The 24,927-nt window shown below is 34.9% G+C and overlaps 1 protein-coding gene across 2 annotated transcripts in view; it reads left to right on the forward strand.

Moving 5' to 3' along the window:
* Positions 1–24,927, forward strand: part of Nep2 (M13 family metallopeptidase neprilysin 2) — a 355,508-nt gene that overhangs the window by 17,799 nt on the left and 312,782 nt on the right. The window lies entirely within an intron of this gene.

Raw genomic sequence — 24,927 nt, forward strand, 5'->3', positions numbered from 1 at the left:
ATCATTTACTAAGCAGCTACGTTTCGTTGCGATATCATGCGCCTTCATCAGGAAAGGACATAGGGTAATTACACAGCCGACAAACTATCAGCTGAAGCATGCTTAACATTGTTTACTACCCTAATATCTGGTGAAATATAAGATGCTATGCAGAGTGAACAAACTCAAACAATGAATTTCTTTACAGCCTTCATTATGAAATTTTTATGTTCGTTTACTGCTATGTTTGCAGTGCAGATAGAATGTAAAATGCTTACTTATCAGCACATTTTTATAATTACAATGACAAGCGGATATCTCAACGAGGATAAAAATATTGAATCAGGTTTTTCGAAGAATCATAAGGCAGGTTTAAATGATTATCGAAAAAATATTTGAAAAGAACTATGGGAAGAAATTGATTTAAGCAATAAAATAAGAGGAAAAAAGATTCATATAAAGAACTTTTTTTATAGAAAAAAGCAAAGCATGTACATTACTAAAGATATTTGATAACTTTTTTTTTCTCCCTTCATAATTAACCATACGCTTCGAAATTATGAGTGGATTTCGCTATAGTATGAAGCATGGCGACCTGGTTGGCCGACTGGTTAGCGTATCCGACCAACAGCCCATGAATTTGAATTTGAATGCCACTGTGGGCACGGATGCTTTAGGGATGTTTTTAATGGGAGATGAATTTCATCGTCCACTGTGAAGAACATCATCCCACTTACTGAAATGGCCCTAAAATGATCCATATCTGGTCACTAAAGTAGGGTTTCTGGATTTTCTAACCTTCAGTCAGATAGACTAAGAGCTTTTCGTCGTAAATGGGATCACATGAAAATGGTTCATCAATTCAAGGGAAGCTAGTGTATTTTGCTCGACTGCCATTATTTTCATATTATTATTGCAATGCCACTGTTGCCATGTACATGCCACACACATTATTGTGATGGATAAGTTTGTTTTAGGTATTTTTTCTTCGGTGTGCTATTGATCTGTTTTTACAATTGTATGCTTTGGGTATTGAATTGAGATTTCGATCAACGTTGAAATTCTACGCCAGTACCACGCTAAAGAAAAAATATCTAAAACAAACTTATCCATCATAATAATCTGTGTGGCATGTACATGGCAAAGTGTGGCAGTGATTAACACGGTGAAGTACGTTTTATTAAAAAGTTAGTGACTTTTTATTTTGACCTTGGAATTAGCTAAGTTCCATTCCACCTTTGGATTAACTTTGCCAACTTGTTTTAATAAAGCGGAACACCAGTATGTAAAAAAAAAAGACGTTGGTGATCTCACTAAAGTTAGAACATTTCGTATAGGATTTAATTAAAAACCAAACTCACAGTCAAAATCGGATAGGAAAGAACGATCCTTAGAAGATTTTCAACTTGGCGAATGTAACTTTTTTTAATTCAGTCTAGAAAGATAAACAGCCATTTCTTGTTAAAACCAAATAAAGACACACGAAGTCGTGTGCATTAAAAAAAAAAAAATCTGGTAGTATACAGTTACTGTTCCTCCCCTGTTTCGTGGTGCGGTGTATTGAAAAATGTTATCCTGTTGGGATAAGAATTACTCCTTCCATTAAAATGGGTTAATTGCTTTTACTGCCCAGATAGCCTTCAGAGTAACGGATTTTTAATAGAAATATAAAGTTTATTAAAATAAGTTTAAGAAGTAATGATATTAGCTGATTTTTATTTTAGTTTAGCTAGAATTTCGTGAGTAATTTTTTCATACCATCTGTTCTAAAAGTACTGGTAATAACAGGAATGAAAACAAAAGAATGCATGCCAATATTTAAATTGGGCCTTGATCCGTCTCTAGTTCTACAGTACAGTACATGCTTTCTTTATACTGAAATCCCTCATCACATTAGGTCAGTTAATTAAATTTTTATTCGCTTTACGATCATAGATTTGACCTGTTAGTCCTGAGGCGGTCCTCCCCGGGCGGCACTTTGAACCTTTTTGAACTTTTGTAGTTTAAAATACAGTCTCGAGAACTCATTTCCAAATATTGTAATACCACTGCGAATTTTCCTCACAATTGCTGTAAGTGTTAGTGTTGTCAGAGGAGTTTTTCTAAATTAAAATGGATTAAGAATTACCTACATTACTATGAAATAGACTTTGCCAATGTCATCTCCGATTTTGCTAACAGAAAAGCAAGAAAAATAACATTTTAGAATGTTGGATTTAAGGTTTTATTTCAAAAATAAACATACTGTTTTAATTTATTTCCCTATACGTCGTTTTGACTTTTTGTAGTATTTTTAATGTGTACTGAGAGGGCGGCAAAAGCTCTAGTTACACCAGCTAGTCTTGTCGGAAACATTTATCGTTGTTGCCAAATGCTGCAGACCTTTCTGTCCAGACAACGACGAACATGGTTTGCGACATTCATCCTTCTAAAGATTCACCTTTCTGGAACAGCGGCTATACAGAGGTCGCTAATGGTGAATGGTTATGTGCAAGGGATTGTGGGCAGTTTTTCATCTGTAAAATTCATGCTTATACTATGCCTAGACTAGGGTCCTTTACATTAGCCTATCCTGCGATTCCGAACCTTCTGATCGATTCTTCTGCATCTTTGGATATGATACTGTTTGGCTTTGGCAATCATAGAAATGCACCATCGACCAGTTCTCGGCTCAACGTTGGTACTGACTGCGCTCAACTTGTGTGAAATGTCAATCAAATGGTGACAATTGGCGATAGTTGGGAAATGAAACTTAGAAAGTCATCAGACAATCAGTAGTACAGCATCCAGCTTCCCTCCTGATGTCATTTTGAGCCAAAAACGAAATAAAGTGCGTGCAATATCGTTTATACTGGGGAATATCAGGATGCGAGGAACATTTGGAAATACTTTTCAACTGAAGGTGAATGAACCGATCTCTTACAGAGGGAAGAAGGAGAAACTCGGGTTTATTCTCAAGAAAGTCATACAAAGCAGAGAAAGTCATACAATTATCAGACTGAACATACTCGTCTCATAGCCTTCGAAGCAATTATAAAGAGCAACAACAACCCACGTGGGACTAAAACACTTCCGTTAGAAAGTTGTGTGAATTTTGTTACGACGGAAAGAGATAATTAAATCAATATAAGATTAAGAATTTTGAACTGTCCTCAAAATTGTTGAACCGTCTTCAAAATCAGCAAACATATCCCTCACCCCACTCCCAGTCTCCAATTATAGGGATTTTGTAACTCACCAAATTAATGCAAAGATTGGTACTGCATTATTTGAGTAATGGACATGGTCTCGTATTAAGATGTCTCTATTAACAGAATGCTCCGTCTGCTAACCAATGGCTATGGACTTTTTAATAACCGAATTTCAATTTCACGTACAGAGAAATACAAACAATGCGAAAATACAAGTATTTTTGTATCGGCAAGTCCCGCTTGGAGACTTGTCAAGAATAGTCGACTCATGCTGAAGGGGAGAAAGAAATGAAGGACGCACGAATTGGTCCAACACGCGAAATCACGTGCTTTATAGGTAAAATTTTCCAACTGTTACACAAGCAACGTAGTTAACTACAATGATCATAAAACAGAAGTTAATTTTCCGACGTGTAATAATAAACAACTCATCCCACAATACGGATTGATTACCCTATTATCGCAATGGATTCTCCTTCTTTTGACATGCGCAGAAGTGTCGAAGGGTCTCGAATCTGTGGGCGTACTTATACTGACCTCACGTATACTGGATATTATACAACTAACAAAAATGTGCAGCTTTTGCATTCCAGACGTTGCTGTTGTACAGTATCAAAAAAAAAAAAAAAAAAAAGTCGCAAATCATTAATGCAGTCAGGAGAGAACAATTAAGTGGGGATCCCTTTATAGATTCCCTTCACTTTATAAAAGAGACGCACTGCTTCGCCGTATGTCTTTTTTACAGAGTACTTTAATGGCGGCTATTTGAGTTGTAAAATTATATCTCGACTTTCTTTTAAATCTATAAAAATGCGATCAAGAGTTGCTTAACACCAACACACAGCAGCCCAACTTCAAACGTACCGATCCAGCTTCACTTCTATTGTCTGAAACCTCCAAGATTCCCCCGAGGGTACAACCTTCAGCTGCTCAAGAAGGGCATCAGCAGGCTCTCTCACTTCTCAGTTCCTAGTCAGACACAGCCGTCACGCATTGAGATCCTATTTCTTTTGTAGAATCGATATTTATAAGACAGACGTTGTTGTCGTTATTTTGGAATTATGGTCAAAGCGACTAAGACTATCAGACTAACATATTTATGTCTACAATTGCGTGTGTCCTTTTAATTGATTTTTCTGTTTTCAAAAATGAAAAACTGAATTTCCGGTAAGAAAACCAACCAACTCCGCGCGAGACCAGTTAACTCACTTTCAGCTGAAAATCCATAAATGGAATTCAAACCTTGAATCCCATTTATACTTGAATGACCTTGAATGTTCTAGAAGCAGTTGAGATAAGCATTGTTCGCTGTAGCTCGTAGTTAGTCGGTTATAAAAGAAACACGTGTGAAGTCGCTTTGCTGGAATAATGTCTAACGTTAAACTCGAGCAGAGATCTCAAATTCCTTGTGAAATTGAAGAAATCGCAGACCGAGTGTTTGAAACTGTTGCAGGAGGTGTACGGTGATAATGTAATGTCACGTGCGCGAATGTTTGAATGGCTACAAACGCTTTGCTGAAGGTCGAGAAAACGTTGAAGATGACGAACAACAGGGTCGCCCTGTCATGGCAGGAACCGAACAAAACGTTGCGAAAATTAATGAAATTATCCGCAACGATCGCCGATTAAGCATTCGGATGATAGCAGACATGTTGCACATTGATAAGGAGATTGTACAACAAATTTTGCATGAGCAAGTGAACTTGAACAAAGTCTGCGCCAAAAGGGTTCCCAAAATTTGTGTCAAGAGCAGAAAGACGTCCAGAAACAAATTTTCTGGAAAATTTGTTTCCGGACTTGCAGGAGAAGATCATCACATGTGATGAGATGTGGATTTTCCAGTACGATTCAGAAACAAAGAGACAATCGATGCACTGGAAAATTCTCGTCACCGAGAATGAAAAAAGCAAAAATGAGCAAGTCAAAACTGAAGGCAATGCTGATCGTTTTTTTTTATTTATTTTATTTTATTTTTTTATTTTTAATAATAGAGTTCGTTGCTTAGCAGCAGACATGAGATTTCTTATAAAACGAATTATCCAATAGTGAAAATAGATGAAAAAGTGTGTCAGGTAGCTGAAAGTAACTAAGATATTTCAGTTTCCATTTGAAATCGATTGTATTTTCTACCTGTTAAATCATCACCATTTCCTGTATCCCCCCCCCCCTCCTTGAAGACCCTCTATTCTTATTTTTAAGCGTAGCGTATGTTGAAGACAGGTGGAATATGCATGCAGCTTATTAGACCGAGACCATCCCCCCCCACCCCATCTGAGTCCACAAGTTATGCACCAATTCAGAGATAAGTAATCCTGCTCCACACGTGTTTTATCTGCATATCTTTCTTTTCCGTCCGGTTCCTTTTTCAGCACGTGGCTTCACATACCAACTTGTTTTGTTTTTTTTTAAATCAGCTTTCACTCTTAGTTTTTTTTTTTCATTTCCACTGATTTGCACAGATGTTCCTTCACTTTGAATACTCCTTCACTCTTGGATTATTTTTTATTCGTAACACACACACACACACACACACACACACACACACACACACACACACACACACACACACACACACACACACACACACACACACACACACACACACACACACACACACACACACACACACAAAATTCTCTCTCTCTCTTCATCATTTCCTCTATTTCTCTTCGCGTAATCTTTCCTTATCAGCCGCTACAGGCAAACTAAGCATCATCAAAGCGGTCAGTACACTTGTCTTATAAATAATGCTGACACCTGGCTTCGTACAAAGAAGTAGGTCTCTTTTTTTTTTTTGTCGCCTAAGGACTCGAAGATGGTCGACAGGCTCTATTTCCAGCATCTTCGCATTTTTTTCCTCCATTAATCTTAGCCGTTCGTGCAACTCAACTTGTCTTGTCTTATCCGTTATTAGTTTTTCACAGAATCAGATTAATGAAAACACGAGAAAGTTGAGTATTCCACCCTTTGTGTGTTTGTGACTATACATGGCAAATACGTGCCAAGAAAATTGCTTATCTGGCTCAAAAATTTTCGTTAGTCGTGACAACAGCGTGTTATTAAAGCCGATTATTCTCGATAATTTTCACTGTAAAGAACTTGCAGATACATTTCTTCCTTCTCTGCGTTGTGCCATAGGAAAACTCTGTGCTTCCTTATAGATATAACAAAGTTTTCCCCACTATCTTCCGTTAAACAGATCCTTGGTTGCTACTACATGATAACTATTCTGAGCATTTTTGTCCTTCTTCCTAATTTAACACAGTCATATCGCTTTGAATGCGGCATTGATAATAACATGGATTATTATTATATGTTATCTTCTGCTATAAATTTGGAATAATAAAAGTAATGAAAGATGATTAATATGCGACTAGTACTATCAAAAACATTGGTATTTTATGATTATTTCTGTAGACTGCTGATTATCGGCAATGAATATGAATAGAGATTGTTAAGAAATTAGTTAGGTGATAAGTAATGTGCTGAATGCGCTAAATTGTTTTGTTGTTTATATAAAACATGCATTTGAAGAATACTATTGTGCCGTGACATTATTCGTTAACACAACAATTAAATCTTCGTCCATATTTGGCTTATGATATGATAAATATATGATATACAAATCACAGTAAACAAAACTTCTCTAATTCGTTATGACGAATCGAGTAATAATGATCCAATTTAAACAAGTTTTAAAAAAAAAAGGTTGGGACATTATTATTATTATTATTATTATTATTATTATTATTATTATTATTATTATTATTATTATTATTATTATTATCCTAAACGGTCTTACGTTTTAAACCGAAATTAGGATGGGATACAATCGCTGAATATATATATATATATATATATACATTTTTTTTTTTAATGTGGTTTCCGTCCATGAATATGAATATGCCCGGTCTCACACCGGGCCAAGAAATTCATCTCCCACCTAAAGATCACAAATAAAATTTGTCAAATTGCAATAACATGGGTCGAGTCAGAGCAAAGTTGATTATATGTTGCACAATATATAGAGACCAACCAAATGCTCTTTTCCACACAACCTCATTGAAAGCGAGGGGGCTGAAAAGTGGCAGAAAAGAGCATTTCTGTATTTTATTATCCAGAAGTTAGGCAGTTCGTATGGATCATGTTGCCCAGGTGGACTTATTTCTTCTGGTAAAGAACTTAATAATACCCAAAAGAAAAAAAAAAATAGAGAGAATAATCCTGAAATTCTTTGCATTCTTCAGATGAAGTAGGCAAATAATAATAACAATAAAGTATTATTACAAGAGGTATTAAATATATGTGAACTGCGGTTAGTTCAATATTTAAATATAACACCATATATTCTGCAAAAATATAATAATAATAATACACTATTTTGAACACATTGTATTTTCTTTTAAAATAGCTTTATTAAGTAAAATTTGTGATTTCCCCCTCCCCAAAAGTCCCACTCCTTTCAGGACATTAAGTAACCTTCCTGCGAGATGGAACCTCGGAACCCTCCCCCCAATCCTCATTATGTCCACTTATAAATTCATTTTTTTTCTTGGTAATCTAATCCCACTCATCAACTTAACACTAATATTTTACTGCTTCTGAGCATGTTTTCAGTTATGTAACCACGTAGAACTTTGCTCTGAGAAAATTGTTCCGCCAATCATTTCATTGCTGTGTTTCTCTTAGGAAGCATTTCCTCCGAAGTTGGTTGCTTGCAAAATAAGTCACTAGACCGAGCCTATGATTACAGGATGTTTAATTTCGTGCCGCACACAATCATATGATGTTTAAGGCTAATAAACAAGTATTTTAAAATGACTTAATGAATCAAGTGCTCACTTTTTTTTTTTTTTTTTTGGATAATTCAACCGTTCTCTTCATGCATGAGACGTTATTAAGTCGAAATTGTTTTCCCCAAAAATCACTTCCGAAAAATTAATGGAAATTAAGTAGAACTCGCCGATGTGGTTTAAGATTCCACAAAATGGATGATGTAAGGTAACAAGAACGAGATTAATTTCACTGCCCTCAGGAAGTCGTGCGTTATTTAGGAATTGGAAGGGGAAGTATAATTAGGTGCGCGAAGTCACAAATTCTCCATTTTATGCAATTAGATATTAAGTTATGAGTTTCTTCGAAAAATATGTGATCAAAAGGACATGAGAAAAAAAAAGAGGAAAACATCATCTTATAACATGGCCTGTTTAGTACACTAAAATCTGGATTGTGGCCGCTGTTCACTGGGCTACTTAAAACTATGAGTTTTTTTTATTGGTTAGTATTTTTTGGTTTAGCATTGCAATGCATGTGATTTAATATAAAGTAAATTCTGTGTGTATGTGTGATTACCTAAGTAGGGGTCCACCTTAGTTGATCTATTTGGAGAGAACTCTATGAGGAATGATACAAATAAGATATGAGTTAGCAAGGAATCAGTACTAGATTAATGTGGAAGAAAATTTTCATAGAATGGGGCGACCGATGTTGAAAAAGAAGCCGTCCATGAAAGTTATATAAGTTAAGTGTGAGCAGGAGAGTGAGGAGTTGGTTTTTTTCATTTGGAGAGGTTTTTGAGTGGAATACACTAATTTGAGGGTGTGCCGAGTGCAGCAGTTCCCACGATGAGTCTCGATTCCATGGAGGTCTGATGATGATGATAAAGACAACTGATTGTTGTTTGTTATCTTTGTTATTAGAACTCATTTGTTTCTCACCCTCCTTTAAATTTGTGGGGTTTCCTGAGACCATGATAGGATGAAAAGGTATATTTTAGACCAAACTTTTGAGAAAAAAAGTGAAACAAACAAACTTTATATTTCCAAAAATAGTCGGATTCGACAACTGTTTGTTAAAAATCAAATAAACAAAAATAGTCGAGTTGTCTTAGAACCAGTTTATTATTATAAATAGTACATAACCTCACCTCCGTGGAGTCCAAGGACTCATCGCGAGGACACCCTGCACCATTACATTGCACCTACTTTATTTAGTACAGTATCTATAAGTGCTAAGGTAGTATTTTTGTCAGTTAATTGTATGTGTTCTATGGCCGAATTATTTTTATTTTTGTGTATTATTTTTTTTTTTTTGATGAAAAAATTTTCCAGACGAAAGATCGTACTACTACTTCCTTATGATCGAATTCAGATCTCATACGGAATTAATACGATTCTACGTAAATGTATAGCCATACAATATTAAAAGTGATAAGAGGGAGACTTTAATGACACTCTTTCACGGCTTGGTTAATTACGTATTGCCGAATGGATGAATAATTTCATCACCAAAAAGCCAACTTAATCATCAGTGCAGATTGAATTCTCTCTGACTAGTGAACTACACAAATGCCACGTGTATTTGCTTCTCTCGTTTTACAAAAAAAAAAATCAATTAATAACATTAGGTGAAGATTATTCAACTCTTTCAACTGTAGAAAAATTGCTATCCTGATCACTGTGGTTCGATTCTGAGACATTCTTTTATTTCTTATTTTCAGTCGGAGGATTTGGCATGTTATTCGTGTAGTGAGTAACAGAATGGAGCCGTTTCGTTTCTTTCTTTCCTTTTTTTTTTTTTTTCAACTTGGGCGAGTCTGTTGTGCATGTCTAAGTCAAAGCAATTAAATCACTTAAATTGCATTTAAATTTTTCAGTATTTACACTGCAACTTAAGCAATTGTGGAAATGAATGGGCATTGGCTAGTAAATTGCATAATCCATAACATTAATCAAGAAAGTAAAAATAAAACGCAATGTTCAAGTAATATTTTATATCTTCTTATGGTTCATTGGGATGCCTCTGGTATCTTTAGAAGGAAATTTTACACTGATAATCCTCGCTAGAAGAGAGAAAGAAACTGTTTGCACTTATTAAAAAGCACTTTAAAACAGGAACACGTTAACACGTCGTTCGTGTCCCACTTTGTTTCGCTTCTGTTCATCTTCACATCTCCTGGAATTTACCCCTCAAGATAGAAAAGGAAGGGGTAATCATTCTTATTTAAATTAGAATCATTTTTACCATTTTATCCTGTTTCGGCTCTTGATTTTTTATTCAAACCGATATCAGCTGAAATCAGAATTAAAGAACACGGAACTTAATCCAACACAATCTCATCCAGCTGATCTAGTTGGCCATTCAAATCGCAGAGTAATTGAAAGAGATAAAAAGCTATTATTATTATTATTATTATTATTATTATTATTATTATTATTATTATTCTAAAAGCAAAATTGTTGTGTTTGACAGAACTTTATAACTAGTGACTGTTTATGATAAAGGCTATGGCAAGTCTTTCCAGAGAGTATGGAGATATCCCAGAGAAAAGTATGACGATATTAAGGACTGTCTTAACACACAGCAATGTGCTATTTCGGTCATTAATAATACGAAAAACTTCCAACCAGTAAATTATGTAATGCATCGAAATTTCTCACCCTTTTAATCATATTGGAAATTAGAAATCTAGCAAGTTAAAAACAAAAATAAACAAGATCACAATAAAACTGTAATCATTCCATACATTAAAGGGAATATCAGACAAAATAAACAGAATCCTATAAAAATACAACCTTAAAGCCACCTTTAAACCTCCGGGAAAATTAAAGAACTTACTGAACTCATCCAAGGATCCACGACCTCTGCTGGCCCACCCTGGGGTATACCGTATTTATTGCACCTGTAATCTACCCTATATAGGAGAAACAGGATGCACAATTCCTATCAGAAAAAGGAACATAAACGACACATTAAATATAATAACTATGATCAAGCTGGTCTTTCTGATCATGCCCTGAACTCTTTACATAGAATTGAGTGGAAAAGCATCAGTTGTTTACATCACACCAAAACATGGTATGAACGTAAATTTAAGGAGGCTGTGAAATTCTTATCAACTACCCTAATCTTAACAATAATGGTGGTCTAAAAATCCCAAGAATATTTAAGGCACATATTCCACCCACTTAACCTTTCTCCGTAAGAGTTAATTATAAATAGGACCACAGGTAATCCAGGATCCTAAGTGGCATGTTAAACATCATTTTACTATAACAAAACTATCTATACGAAAGAATGTTTCTCTGATGTAGCTTTGATATAGTTAATTTATTTTATTTCATTTATTTATTGTAATTTTTTATTTTCACTAGAGGTCAGGCCAGGAGAATAACGATTGATCAAATCATTGTCTCTTCAGCATACTATGTGAAATCTAATTTAGCTTGTCTCTGTGTATACACAGAGACAATTATATCTGTGTATACTCCAGATGACCTTAATATGAAGGTCGAAATGTAGGGAAATTAAAATAAGTTTTTATAACACAGTTGTAGGGTCCATAATTTGTGTAAAATGAAGAATTAGGTTGACATATAGATTTATATGGAAATTGCTAATGCCTGTGAAAATTCCTTGCAAAAAAGGATGGACGTCTTAATCTTATACAATATAAAGTTAGCTTTTCAGGTTTTATTATTATTTTTTTTTTTCATTTTTAAACTTTCAAAAATGGATTTATAACTGCAATATTTTAAGATCAAATAAGTTATAATCCCCCTCCCCCATTTTTTTTTTTTTTAAAGGTTCAGTTGAGATTGAAGACAGTGTAACAGGCCTCATTCTCTGGAACGTCATTTTATAAATCAAGAGAAGCTCTTTTTATATTCAAAAAATTGCTATCCTCCTTTTTCACTCAGTGTTTCCTGTATTAATTTGGTTATACATGACATTAGCCACCTCAGTTACTACACACCAGTTATAGGCAGGTGCTTTATTTACTTATTCTGAAGTTACTTTTTCACTGACGAAGTAACTTTTCAGAAATTACTTCGTCGGTGATTCCCTTTCCCCCATAGATTTCAGATTTCTTTCTTTTTCTTTGTATTTCAGTTATTTTTAGAATTGCTGAACTTTGACATTCAAATTCACGTATGAGAAAGTAATTTGATTACTCAGCACGCCTGCTTTAACATATTTTTCCCCTTCGTTTATTCGTTCGTGTCTCTCTCTCTCTCCATGTAAGACGATCTCTACAAAGTTCTTTCGAAAGGGATCTGTGTGCAAATTTTCCTTTTGGTATAAAGACCCCGTTTGTTTTTGTTTAACGAATTGGGTTGGTGACCTTATCGACAGATTTATTGCGTTTACGTGGAAATGTGTGTTTTAGCGAAAGCCGTGTGTCCTAATTAAAGGTTCTTTTTATTATTAGGGCAACGTTACGTCATTTCAAGGTCTTTATGATAAAAATGGCTCTATTTTTAACATTTTGATATTTATCGCGCATTTTAGAACCAATTTTTGCACAATTTCATACTTTGAGGTCATATATTTCTATTTCATAAATAGAAATAGCCGCATACACTAATGCATTCCATTTTTCAAATCTTGCAAAACGTTAGCGGATACGATCTTCATAAATTGGGAATCCCTTTGGCAATAATAGTGACGTTAGTCGTCCATTTATGTGATAAAGCATTAATTTTTTAAAACAATCACTTGCAACAAATGACGAGGTGGCGCTTTCGTCATATGTTGTTACGAAGGTACGTGTGCTTTCTGACAAACAAAAGTAAACGGTAAATTCATATAAATGAGATCTGTGTTTTGAAATAGGTTTATACTTTGCATATCAATATGCTATATATCAGCACACGTTGCGTTGAAGAAAATTAATAAGCAACTGGAAAATTAGAACGAAAACAAAATTACTTTTCTGTTTAGTCAGATAGATTTATTACTTTAGCATATACTTTCACTACTGCGAGGAAGTCCCGTTACATTTCCAAAAGATGAAAGTTTATTTCTCTTTTACATGCTTATAAAACGGCGATAACGTTCCGATATGCCTCAATGAAATGTATTGGAACAGTTTAATGACTAGTGGAGTTATGATTACCAATAAACCTGTCTGAGGGGTGACTGAACTCCATAAGATCACTTTATCTTTTTACTAAGCAGTAAAATGCTAGCGGCCTCCATAAAATTATGCTGTGTTTTGATATTCAGTTGCATGTTTTATTTTACGATTTGTGACCCAGAATCAATAGGTGATTCTGGTGAAAACGGATTTGGAAATTAAGAATAATTTGTATGTGTGTGTAACAATCAATTAATAATATTGCACTTTTATTACAAGTTCACGTAACTTTTTCCCTTCCTGTATCACAGATTCCATCCCCACGTCAAACATTTCACATTTTAAAAATGAAATAAAGAAAATTTTATGTAAATACATGCAGCTTTGCCGTTAAAAATTTAATTCAAAGTATTACCATGTATTTTGGTATCATAAGATACAGCATAATAACCAGTATCTATTGCAGTCAGTAATGTTTTTTTTTTTTTTTTTTTTTTTTTCCCCCTTGAAGATTTTTAAAATACATACAGATTGACGCCACATCGCTTCTTTGTGATGTGATGTTCTTGATATTACCCTCATTCCCGCATTGTCATAAAATGTCAGGGAAATTGGGGGTGGGGGGGGGAGGCGGCTTGAAGTAGCTCGAATTCCGTCTAGATCGCAAGTAATATAAGCTTAAGCTTTTCAACAGAGAGCGAGTTATCAGTATCATGCAGGCAAACCGGCCGGAGAACACGCAAATTGACATACATAATACATTTATCTCGTGGACCTAGGTATTCTTAAACAAGCCTTGAATATTGTTCTCACATTTTAACCATACACTCTACAAATACTTAAATCAGTACAGAAGAGAGCAATTAGTTTGATTAATAACCTACCTCTCACTGAATTTGCTCCACTCTTTCACAGAGACGTTCAGTTTCTACTGTTTACATTTTCTACAACCATGTCTACAATCAATGTTCATCAAAATGGACTTTGATTGTTCCTTCATTCTTGTCTAAATCCTTACAATACTTGTAGTGAACTATCCAACTCTTTCACAGTTCATTTCGGTGCAACTCATCACTGTTCGACTTCAGTCTCACAAGAATAAAGTTTTATTCTTTTTCATTCCTTCGACTGTTGTCTTTTGAAACTGTCTCTCCTCCTCATGTATTTGAAAAAGAGGTACGATCGAATCTAATGTTAATAAGGTTCTTATTTCTCCTCAACTTATTTGCTATCCACGGAATAATACATCATTCCGTGGATGGCAAATAAGCTGAGGAGATAATTCATGTTTTCCATACGCATCTTCTTTTCAATGTTAATACGAAGGTTTTACAACCTTTTCTGATCTACAGGATTGAAAAACACCTAAACTTAGGCTTGGAAAAACTTAAACTTGTTGGTATCTCTATCATCCCACTTTACGTGGATGGTTCTGTTCCTGGCTAGCCACCACAGATTGTTGTAAACCCTTTTAAGACACTATTAGTAAGGAAGAACAGCTTAAGCGTTTGCAGAAAGGTGGAATCCTGATAACAGGGTTTTTACGATGAATGATGTAGTTTAAGTCAACTGAAGAATGGCGTCTAAAGCAAGAAAACTGCAACTGCTGTCATAAGAGGAGATTCATCCTGGTATTAATGATATATTTTCACTAAAGTTTAAATTTGTTAAGCAACAGATATTTCCAATTTAGCTCAATAACATTAAAACAAAGGAAGGTGTTGTCAATTATTAACATTATGCTCGCTACTTGACACATTGAGCCCGTTATTACGGAACTAGGCGTCATATGTCTACATTTCATTGAGAACGCCCAGCTAATTCCGTCTCTGTATTTAAAAATACAGTTAGTGGTTTGTTATAATCAGCTGTACTTACTGTCTGTCAGTCCACACTATCGTTCGTTTTGTTTTTTCCACTTAATAAAATTAAAAGGACTAATAGAATTTAAAAAAAAAAATTAAAAAATGGATGATATAAATTACTGTTGCGTCATCGGCATAAAGATTTCCGGTTATAACGAGCGTCCCTTTTTTTTATGGCTTGAACCATGGTCCAGTAGTTATCGGGAATGACAAACCTGCAGTCATGTGGATCACCAAGTAGTGGCGATTCTCCATTTGGACGCATTCCAGTCACATTGGTCACTACCCAAAAAACAAAAGGAACAGAGTACAACAGTAATTCTCAAACTTTTCCGATTCTAAAACACGTTTCTTTATTTTAGCAACTAGACCAGTTTATAGTTATCAATTAAAGTTTTTTTTTTAAATCAGAACTAGAGCAGTTGCGAGAGCCAGTAGCATAAGTACAACTGTTGGTGTTTAACAACAGTAGATCAGCTGTCTAAAGACCCAGGAACCTGGGAATTGAATTCAGTATATACCATCAGATGCTGTTCGGGTAAGTAACGTTTTCACATTAAAAACAGCAACGAAAGAGGTACTAATTTTCTTCCTTACGTTGTTCATGATCACTTCCCCATGAAGACCTCTTAGGAATGCTGTTTCTTAATTTCGAAATCATTTATTATGTATTTTCAGATGAAAGTAAGTAAACTCTCGTTAACATTGCATAACGTGCTACGTCTTTTGATTGTAATTCTTGGGGAATTGCCTTTCCCTGTAGATTCGTTTTTATAAGAGGCGGTATCCCTAAACCCACCCATGGAAAAATAACTTCCTTCCCATTTTCTTTCTTGCTTTCTTTTCTTTCCTTTAGCCCAGGGGCGAATTCTCCATGCTTGCTATGCTTGCTGCGAAAGCTCATTAATTGAGAAAGAAGTAATATTTATTTGTTAATAAATGCATGCATTTATAAGCATTATTTTGGCTTTTATTTTTGTAGGTAGAAGACGTCTTAAGCTTGCGCGGCAATAATTGAGCTTTGCGTTGTGTATCGAAGGCCGATGCTTGCTCGTCTAGTCAAAGCTACCTTGGCTTGATCGGTTGTAGGAGTTTCCAGGTCCTCGCTGCAGCACTGTGATTTCACGCGCGCGCATAGCTATTTCCGCTCCCTTCCCGTCGTCTTAAACACAAGGCTATACGCAGTCAAAGTAGCTCTAGCCAGTGAGCTTCAGCCAGCCTTTACAAGTGTGCGTGTCGCTTGTGAAAATTAAGTTACAACCAACTTTTTTATGAAGATGTTATTACCAGTTCATAAAGAAGAACCGTAGGGTAGAATTTGTATTCAAGTAGGTGAGCTAAATTGAAAAAGATAGAATATCATTTGTAAAATAAATGTTGTATTTGTATGATTAAATGTACATAAATTTCTAAATATATAGTTTTAAATGGTCAGTAATTCATTATTCCGCTAATCAGACTTCAATCACACCTCTCACTCCCTGAATGATAACAAGAGCAAGCGTGAATTTCAAGACCAGCATTCGCCCCTGCTTTAGCCTATGTGGTTTCAGAAATCATTCCTTTTCGTAGATGCAATTGGAACAGGCATTCCTTTTTTCGTGTTTAACCTACTGACATACTTGCCATGTTCGTATTCCTTCACAGAGTTACTCCCCAAGAATCTGTTTATTGGGATCATTACTGGTCCCATCATCGTAGCCACCTTTTCCAGCAAACAGTCAGCAAGTGAAGAAAGAGGACAACGTTTAATGGATGAAAGGGCGTAAACAGCTGTTCATCAGCCCACGCGTGCTAAATAGCATTAAATACTCTCTCTGCTTGGGAGATTCTTAGGCGTTTGGTGTAAAACTCTTCATGTATCGTTTATCCAATCAAGACAAAAGAAAAAAAAAAGTCAATTAGGCTGTTACTTCACCTGCTTTGATCACATCTTTAGCAAATGCTTAAGATCTTTCTAACCATAAGTAACCAAGTTTATATAATTTAGTAATGAATTCGTGACTGTTTTAATTATCTTTTAAATGAAATTATTCCGTGAAAGGTAGTAGGTATGTGAAAAGGTGCAGAAAATATATTTATGTTTCAACAACGCGCCTACTTACACAAAAGCATAAATTGCAGCACGGTTTGCCGTATGAAAGATGTGCCATTACCTGACTCGAAGAGGAAGTCTTGGTACTAAGACACGGCCTCATGTTTCGCTTCCTGGTGAGAACGCAGTGCGGTGATCATCATTTAATTTATTTAATGATTAATTTTAATGATAATTAACTTAAATATTGATTTAAGTCATAATCAATAATTTAAAAACAAAAATGGAAAAGTAAGACGTAAAATGGAGTTCAATGAATCTTCTCCCACATCTGCATTATTATTGCGATCATTTCTCTGAAGTGTAGCTTTGCCGCACCAGCGTGCTGCGGTACACTGATCGAAAACAGGTGGTGTAATGCATGGAAATATGAGCACAAGCTATTACCTCTTGTACTTGAAGCGACGCTATTGTGGATATGTGTAAGAAAGTGGCACGGATGTTAGTGATTGTCTTTACGTGAGAGATGAATTTCATCGCCCGGTGTGAGACCACCAACCTGTTAATTGGAGGCCTGAAGTGGATTGAAAAAGTTGCATATTTCGTCTCTAGAGCAGGGTTTCCAGAGATCCTGTTCTAGAAACCAAAAAAAAAAAAAAAAGTGAAAAGTGAAAAATTATAAAAACTATCATCTAATAGTCTGAGCACAGTATTTAAACAATCACCGACGGATACAAAAGATAACAACTGTTGGTTTAATAACAAAAATGCATCAAGCAACTTGAGCTGGCCAAATGGTGAAACTGCATTTTCTGGGGAGTTATGATTGTTACTATCATGCTACTACTAATAATAAATATATTATTTTTACCTGTGTTTAGAACTGAGTACGTAGCACATGTCATGTGTCCATGACTAAATATATATCAGGCAGATTTAGGAAGATCTAGATCAGTGATGGCGAACCTTTTTACCCAGGTGTGTCAAACTTTTTTTTTTTTAAATATTGACGTTGTTGATGTGCCACTTGCATACATGTATTATAAATGTAGCTACATAATCATAGATGGTGACATACATATCGTATTAGGCTATTTATTTATTAGGACATTGATATAAAATCTATGAATTCATATTATACAATTAATTTAATAAACTGAAATTACAAACTTACATTACATTTAATGACTTTTCTGTTGCTGACTACTGGTAGAAAGTTCTTTCAATGAACAAACCTACCTTCACCTTAAATGAGAGCGATCTTACACGATTTATCGTAGTTTTTTCATCAGAATACCAATATTTTTCAACATCCAAGGTGTGTCACCTGAAACCCTCAAGTGTGTCAGTGCTGACACGCGTGTCATAGGTTCGCTATCACTGATCTAGATAATTCTTCTTTCGCGGTTCTTAAGGCCCTTAAGCGCTCATAACTAACGATTAGATTTCATAACCATTATTCCAAGATAAGGTGGTAAACCTTGAGCCTATAAGTATACTTTCTATGTGTTCTCCTGGCCAGTTTGTCTGTATGTATGCATGCTGAAAAACCGAAGTTTCCGCAAGAAAAAACCTTCCGGCTTCGTATGAGACTGACTAACTTACCTTTAGTTAAAAAGCTCTGATAAAGGTTCGCGTCCCAGACGGGATTCGAACCGAGGTCTTTTCAACCGAAGGGTATCGTCGAATCCGACTGAACTACGGAGGCTCATAGTCAGGATCATTGTGCTAAGAAAATGGATGAGTCAAGCGTTTTCATTCAGTCCCATGGTAAGAGTGATGTTAAGTTCTGTGCGTTCACATATTATGTCCAGTGGACTCATCGCGAGAGGTTGATCAGAGCTAGTATCCCTTAACAGGATCCCCCGTTTTCACATTGATACTCCCCCCCCCCTCGATATTGGTCCAAATAAGCTGAAATACCAACGGAAATATCTAAGTATGCAGGAGTCAGTGTTAACGCTATTTTCCTTTATTATTATTATCATCATCATGATTTTGTGTGTGAAAGGACACCCACCGTGTAAAGGTTTTGTAAATCTTTATTTTTGTACCGTGGGTGAGGAGGAGATATTTTCTGTTTTTTTTTATTACTTTATATATTTTGCATTTTATGTAAAAAATAGATGAAATACAACAAATATATGCAATTAATAAAAAAATATAAAAATCCTCAGCTCATCCACAGTGCAAATGTAAATTTACAAATAAACCTTTCGTAATGGGAGTCATGCACACACAAAGTTAATAATAAGGGAACATTGCAATAGCGCTAAATCCTTTATGCGTAGGAATGGCAGTCAAAAATGTTTTGGTTGACTGATCCCATAGTGATTGTAGCTTAGTAAGAGGTATGATGATGGTGTTCACTTTGAAATGTCTAAGAATTTCGGCTAATTTTGTATATGAAGACTGATAAGCTCCTTGAATTATATCGTCTTGAATTATATCTGTAAGAATGATTGAGAATTTTAAGGGAAAACTTCAGAAGCTTCATAGTTATTTGTAATTATATTATTTCGCCTGACGATGATTCCTGAAATGAAATGGAATGCAGGGTGCCGCCATTTGTACTTTCCAATCCTTAATACAGTTCGTAAGTGAACCCGTGAAAGACGTTTGAAAAGCGCATTTATTTTACCTGAGAGGTGAGAGTACTTGCAAACATCATAAACACGTGCTGTAAGCATAGCTGCTTGAAATAAAATATGATAACAATGCAATTAAAAATAGAGCTGAAAACCCTGAAACTGTGGCTTCAGTGGCAAATTGCTAATGAAGCGCATTTAAACGAAAACCAAGAGTCAGCTTGAACTGATAAATCAAATGTCTAAGAAATCTAAAAGGTGGGACATGTTTACCCCCACCCCCAATATGTACATACTGTATTTCCTAAAGAGTCTCTTTATGTAACTCTAGAAAGTTCTGTCAACTCGATCGACTTGAGATGCAATTGTGCATCTGAAGACGGAGTTGTAGTATTAACTTCAGTAGGTATATATATATACTGTTGTTTCTGAAACTATCCCAAAGTAAACTCGTGGATTAAAAGAGAAAAATATCACCGAAACATAATGATCAAGAGAGAATGATTTACGTCGAGTGACATCGCAACAGCGTTTTACATTTGGCATTGGCACCCTTTGCACTGTCTGTCACCATTCATATTCTCTCCCCCCAAAAAAGTGCAATTTTCGCTGCTCCTTTTATTAGTTTTTCTGAGCTCTTCCAATAATTGTAAAAACATTTCTCTTAGGTAGAGCTGTTCCTAATTAGTAATTTTTAACCAAAAAAAATAAAAAAATCAAGAAAGCACTTTGCAATTGGAATTGGATCGACAAGATGGCGAACACACGTGCTGAATTTAAAAATGCATTGAAAGTATAGTGAAGGGGTATTTACGAGTTAAGAATGAAAAAAAAGAAAGCGAATTGAATCAGTCACACCCCGGCCTGGCGAATGTAAATTATATGTTTTTGTAATCTATTTAACAGACTTTTTGCTACAGTGAATCAGAATTTGCCATTATGCCGGCATTCTTACCGATCAACAGCTTTTTTTTTTTTTTTTTTTTTCATACAGAAATGCAAAGTAAATAAACAGAATAACGAGAAGTAGATGCACACACGTAAATAATATAAGAAGTATTCCATTAAAGCGATTATCTTCAGAAGTAAAGGGAAAAAACAGTTTCAATCAGGTATCCAGTGTGACTGGTAGTAGAAATGGCCCGAGGACAACAGTTCATCGACCATAAGTTGTGTCAATGACCTTGGACATAGAGTAAAAGTTGTAAGCGATTGGAATGACAAACCGTGTGTGAACCCAGGCTTATGGTCGTAGGACAAGGGTGTGTCCATTTAACACAGTCTCACACTTATGACATCGACTTACGGAACAAGAACTCTTGCCTGTCTCATTAAGTAAGAAGACAGACACGAAATTTTTAATGCATGCGTAATATTCAGAGCGCAAGGGATATAAAAGTGAACTCATATTTCATTATAACATACATCTGCTATATCAGAAAATGTTACATAGATTTGTTTTTCAACCTCCTTCACAGGATAGAGGTTCAAAAGATGCATAAGGAAACTAAATGTGAGGGATATGAGCACAACTAACGACAGCATTCTGCAACTGAATTCCTAACCAGGTTCCTGAATAATATCAGAAGGGTTTATTTCTCTCATAAATTTCCGACGTGGCAAGTTTTCTTTGCGATGACAAAATAAAAACTAAGACTATTTTATTATTTTGTCCATAAGAATATTTTTTCTGTTCGCGTTATAATTCGAAACTAAACTAAACTAACAGAAATATTGAGGAACGTTCCGATAGGTGGCGATCTTCTCTGCTTTGAGGGAAAAAAATATATTTCGGTCATTTCATCAGTATATATCAGTTTTTAATGTTTTTTTTGTTTTTTTTTCCCGGTCATTCTTTCTTGATTATATGCACTAGATTTGGATTTGGTTAAATTTAGTCTGTTAAATTTTACCTTTAACAGACTCGCAAAAATCCGATATCTAAGAATTCATCCAGTAGATGTCAAATTTTCATTTCGTAGGTTGCATTAAATAAAATAAAAACTTTGGGGAAGATCGAAAGTATTTCTTTCAAAATACACACTTTTTTGTTTTTACTGTAACCTCCCCCCCCCGTAACTGTTCTTTTATATATATTCACGAATTTTGTTAGTTTCCGACTAGTTTAATATTCTGCGCCCAATATTAGACTTATTTATTAGAATTGGATGGAGAAAACAACATTGTAAGAAAATGATAAGAAAATACATAAATAAATAAACAGCTACAGCAACTTATAATTTTTTAATACAAAGTGTTAATTTTATTTTTTAAATAAAAATTTACATTTTGTCATTGAACTGCTTAGAAGGATAAACTACAAATATCAAATTACTGATCCTTTTATGGTTTGATCACGTTGGACCATTGTCTGATATATAAATAGAGGAATCAGTTTATAAATAGTCAATAATCATTTGCATTTACAGAAGCATCTTCTTTGTCGTTCTTTAAATAACGATACTTGGATATTTCTGAGAAGGCAGCTTATTTATTTTTGATGGCATTTGGAATTATTGTATAAGTTTTCAATCAAAGTCGTCTCGTTGATTTTTTATATGCGTTTAATTGCTTTTCAACCTTTCAACATACTTAGCCAATTTTGATAGCAATTTTTGGCATATTGTGAGGCGTCATAGCGAAACTAGCCTTACACCAAAACAGATTTTTCACTCGAATTATCTTTTCCCTCTGGGCTACTCAATTTCCTTTCTTAATTTATCCCGTAGAAAATGTTTAAACGTTTTAGTCATTGAATCCTTATAAATATGGTTAGTTTGATAAGTTTTATTAACGAGCGGAATGGCTGTCATATTTCCCATGTGTTGTAGCTAATAAGCAGTGCATAAAGCTATTGTGGTCAACTTTATTCGAATTATACGTGATCAGAAAGATTCTTTCTCTTAGCAGAGCGAAACTGGCCTTTGCATATCTATCATTAGCGTCATTAGCAAACCATTTATCATTAGGAAACGTGCTGTTTAATCCTTAAAAAATTAATCATTATTTTGGCATCTCTAAAAAAAGCTCAAATGATGAAAAGAGATTTCATGTCGCATTTTTTCCCCTGCTGTTTATTTTATTGAAACTTTCTATCTAAATGATCTCTTATATATTGATTTTAAGAGAAAAGTGAATAGGGACTGTGTCATCCATAGCTAAAATAAAGGGATGCAGTGAAAGAAAAATTTGCAATAAAATGCATATGAATATAGAAAGAACAAAGCAACACCCTCGATTGATTAAACGTGTGAATTGATAAAAATGAAAATTTCCAATCAAATAGAGATGTTTCGGGTTCCCCTTTTTTAATCATGGATGATGTCCTAAAATTTTTTCCTCAGTTGGGTGCTGAAAAAAAAAACCAAAAGAAAAAATACTTGGAATATGCCAAACGTGGAGTAACGAGGATAGAGAACAACATCTCTGCTGTATTTGACCAAAAATTCCAGCACAAATGAAGTAAGCGGTAGCATTGTCAGAATGCTTTAGAAGGATCCAAATAAGATACTCAACTAATTACCCCCGCGCACCACTTAGTGCTTTGTGTCACTCTTCCTGGGCAAGATCCCTAAACGGTGCCATCTTTTCCATCCATTTCGCGCATCCTGGGGCGTTCAGCGTCATCAACAGATGTCGCTCCACTTTCCATCGTTGTCAGTTAATCGAATGTTTGAGTATTGGCGATTATTTGAGACCTCTCCGAAGGAAGTTTCGCCATCTCGAAGGTTTCTTTGGCAGCTTTTCTTAGTTTAAAGTAAAACTTGATTCTCAAAGGCGCTCTTCTAGTCTACAAGGTATATCTCATGAACAAATTATATCTCTAGAATACAATAAAACCATAACCATTCCATAGATTAAAGGGACATCAGATAAAATAAACAAAATACTACAGAAATACAACCTTAAAGCCACCTTTAAACCTCCTGCAAAATTAAAGAGCCTACTCAACTCATCTAAAGAATCACTCCCTCCGCTGGGCCAACATGGAGTATGCCGTATTTATTGCACCTGTAATCTATCCTTATACAGGGGAAACAGGACGCACAATTCCTATCAGACAAAAGGAACATAAACGGCACATTAAATATAATAGCTATGGTCAAGCTGACCTTTCTGATCATGCCCTGAACACTTTACATAGAATTAACTGGAAAAACACCAGTTGTTTACATCACACCAAAACATGGTACGAACGTAAATTTAAGTAAGTCTGTGAGATTCTTATTAATCACCCTAATCTTAACAATAATGATGGTCTAAAAATCCCAAGAATATTTAAGGCACATATTCTACCCACTTAACCTTTCTCCCTAAGAGTTAACTATAAATAGGACCATGAGTAATGCATAATCTTAAATTTAATATAACAATTGTCATGTTAAATATTGGACATCATTTTCACTGTAACAAAACTATCTATATGAAAGAATGTTTCTCTGATGTTATCTTAAATAGAATATAGCTTTGATGTAGTTTTTAATTAATTAATTTATTTATTTATTTAATTTTTTATATTATTTTTTATATTCTATTTTCACTAGAGGTCATGCCAGTAGAATAACCGTTGATCAAATCATTGTCTCTTTAGCATACTGTATGAAATGTAATTCAGCTTGTCTCTGTATTTATGTGTATACTCAAGATGATGACCTTCATATGAAGGTCGAAACGTCGGAAATTAAAATAGTTATTTATAACACGGTTGTAGAGTTCATAATTTATCTAAAATGAACACTAATGGAAAGGACTCATGAACAAAGCGACAACCATAAATAAAAAAGCGAAATGATCCAGCACATTCTAATCTATCTAGTAGAGGAGCTTTGATTTATCCTGTGGTGTATTTGTCCGTCAATCTAGAAATGTTTTTATTGTAAAATGCAATAACGAAAAGTCTTAATAATATAAAAAAAATACATTATATGTAATGGAATTTGTAAGAAGTAACGGACGTCGGTCTGTCAGAATGAAAACAAAATATAATTTTAAGGATGCATTTCAGTAAAGTATCAATTTTGAAATCGTTTCGCTTTCAAAGCCTCAGATGAATATGGGCGTTATTTAGCAACTTCTTCATGTCTGATTGTATTCTTTCCATCTTTCTTTATTGACCTCGGATTTCAACTTGTGTTTATGAGCCAACTGCATTTTTGTTGGGGAAAAGGGAGGGGGAGCTTTGTCTATTTGACTATTCCTAGTAAACCCGAGATAATACCAACATTCATAAACACTGTCAGGATGTCGAGGGTGTAATACTGACACCGTATCTTCTTAACATCCATAATCATACCTCGTTTAAACTTTTAATCGTGACATTTATCCATTATTTATTCAAAGAATTACTAGCAAGCTTTCATTGATATTTGTGTATGTTTACAGCGTTTGATGCATTTTGATAATCAGGAAC

The sequence above is a fragment of the Typopeltis vanoorti genome, chromosome 4 (genome assembly GCF_054136105.1).
Source record: "Typopeltis vanoorti isolate ZY-2024b chromosome 4, IOZ_Tvanoo_1.0, whole genome shotgun sequence".
Taxonomy (NCBI): Eukaryota; Metazoa; Arthropoda; class Arachnida; order Uropygi; family Thelyphonidae; genus Typopeltis; species Typopeltis vanoorti.